Source organism: Tigriopus californicus, chromosome 7 (assembly GCF_007210705.1).
Source record: "Tigriopus californicus strain San Diego chromosome 7, Tcal_SD_v2.1, whole genome shotgun sequence".
Lineage (NCBI taxonomy): Eukaryota > Metazoa > Arthropoda > Copepoda > Harpacticoida > Harpacticidae > Tigriopus > Tigriopus californicus.
In genome coordinates this window covers 14662152-14665028 of record NC_081446.1, presented here as the reverse complement: position 1 = coordinate 14665028, position 2877 = coordinate 14662152, and positions in this window count along the sequence as shown.

Genomic DNA, 2877 nt, shown 5'->3' with positions numbered 1-2877 from the left:
TTCGTCCATCCAAATTTGATCGTCCACCTCTGAGCCCTGTGGGAAAGAAATCAAATGTACCGTCAATATGCTTAAGGATCAATTCCAATCAGTTTTTTATTGTTCCCAAGAGCTAAAGCCCTAAAAGGCGACCCCATGGTCAGCCATCTCCGAGACGACATTCCTATCACGCCTACTCATGTCAATGTGGCTCGCAACATCCCCTTTGCTTATGGTGCATTTAGACAACACTTGTTTTGACACATATTGTGGTCACATACGGCTTTCACATGACATATTTTCGAACACATGGCCAAATATTTGATTTGGAACCTGGTCCAATTTTCGGCAATATATGAAACAATTCTGAGGTAAGGTCAGCGCAATCGCCCAACGCAACCATGACCTTAGGGATACAATTGCAATTGGTATTTTTTCATGATCCTCAATCCTGTTTGGGGTGAAATTATTCAATGATTAAAATTCAAGTTTGAATTTGTTCAAACTAACGGCATTTGCGAGATATGTTGGAAATTTGAAGAAACAAAATGCATTTTGACATAACTTTGAGTGGTCAGATATGGTCTCCCTTGGAGTTCAAGGATTGACGGACACAGAGCTCCCATTTAAAGCAGCATGACCAGCGATGAAATAAATCTGATGCTTTGGTTTTATCAAACAAGTTTATTTTTAGTATGAGAAAAATGAAACAATTTACCCTCTTGAATTTCCTGAAGTAAGTCACTCAGCATTGTAATGACGGCAGGAAACGTTGTCATAGACTGACAAATGAAACCGATGGAACTTTTCATATTTTTTCAAACTTTTCATTTTGGTCGGTCAACTAATACTCTTACCTTTGTCACCTGATCGCACGCCATCATTGAGAACCAGTAATCTCGTCAAGGTCCAGTATATTTGTCACAGATAGTCTTCTGTGTAGTACTGGTGTGTGTAAATTCTCTGAATCTAGATTTGTGTCACATTGCCAACTTCTCGTCGAATATGTTATCACAATATGTGTCAAAGCAAGTGTCGTCTAAATGCACCATTACCAAGAGATGACAAAGGTGTTGGAATGTGTGTTCTCGATCCTCCTCCTATATCAGGTTGAGTGGGTAATTAATTTAGTTGTTCCGTCCGTTCCCGCCTTTAGTATGTGTGCGTAAAACCACGTTGGTTTTTATATTGATTCCAGATCATTCGAAAGATGAGTATCAGACGATTAAGTCCCACGTTTGAATAATCTACCCGAAATAAATCCTTGTGTAAAATTCCATCGTATTGAATCTCAATAAAAGGAAGAACTGAAGTCAATGATTTCCTCTGACGTCACGGAAGAGGCTCCCGAGCCTTCTCTTTGGGTCAGCCCAAGCCTTCTTAAGACTTGCGGATTTCACAGGCCTCAACAAATATGTGAAGAGACCTATTCATCCATTTGCAACGGCCAAAGACATCACATCCATTCCATCCTCATCCAGATGGTTTGTGATTTTTTCAAAGGCTATTGGCAGGTCGAACTTGATAAGGAATCACGGCACCTCACAAAATTCCTCACCCCGTTTGGGCACTTCCGTTATTGTGGAACCCCAATTGGATCAAATGCGTCTGGAGACGAATTCTGTGCAAGAGGAGATCGAGCCCTCTCCGGCCTGGTTGGTGTCCGAAAAATTGCCGATGACATCCTTATCTGTGGAGAATCCAAGGATGATCTTATTCAAAAAAACAAGGCCGTCCTTCAACGCTGTGCAGACCACAATATCACCCTCTCCAAAACTAAGCCACAAGTTGGATCATCTGTAAAATTTGCTGGCTATATCATTAGTCGAGATGGTGTCAGTCCTGATCCATCCAAGGTGGCCACAATCTCCAAATTTCCAGCCCCCACTAACCTGACAGAGCTTCGGTCATTTTTGGGTCTGGCCAATCAATTAGGACATTTTGTTCCCGATTTGGCCCATGCTTCAAATCCACTTCGCAACCTGCTGAAGAATGAGACCGCATTTCAATGTCTTTCCGACCACGAAGAGGCATTTCGAGCAGTCAAGGACATTTTGATGAACCCCAATGGTCCAATCTTGGCTCACTTTGATCCCACCCTCCCGACCTCCTTGCTGAACGATGCTTTACGCCTCAAAGGTCTGGAATATGCCCTTCTTCAATCCCGTCCCGATGGTCGCTCAAACTTGATCTAGCGCGGATCAAGATATTTAAAGGAGGCCGAAACCCGATATGCCGTGTGCGAGTTGGAAGCTCTTGCAGTCCAATGGGCAATCATGCACTGTCGAATGTACCTGGCCGGCATGAACTTCACCGTTATCACGGATCATTGGCCATTACTTGGTATTTTCAAAGGGTCAAACCTGGCAGCCGTAGACAATCCACGTCTATAACGGATCTTGATGAAAACGGCTGGATACACGTTCACCATACAATGGATTCCAGGCCAGAATCATCAGATTGCCCACACGCTCTCACGTTATCCCCTTTTCAATGACAATTCTCAGGACGATGACCCACCTTCCACATTTGATAACTCCATTCTTTTATCCGCCGTTCAAATGGAATCCGGCTCTGATTTAGCCCTTCATTCCATCATCTTGAATGCGAAGTATGATGTCAATTATTAGGCTGTCATAGCCACTCTTCTATCTGGTACATCACCTAAACACTTACCTCAATCTCATCCGGCCAAATTATTCACCAAGCAATGGAACAGTTTATCCCTAGATCACGATAACGGTCTTTTGATCCTTCAAGTACAAGAACTTGTGCTCGAAAGTCAAATCTGAGGTTAGAAAAGCCAAAAAGGCCCATGAAAAATTCCTGAGTGAAAAAGCAAATTCTCGAGCACTTTACAAGTACGTGAATCAACGGAGAGGCAAGTTGCCAACAATT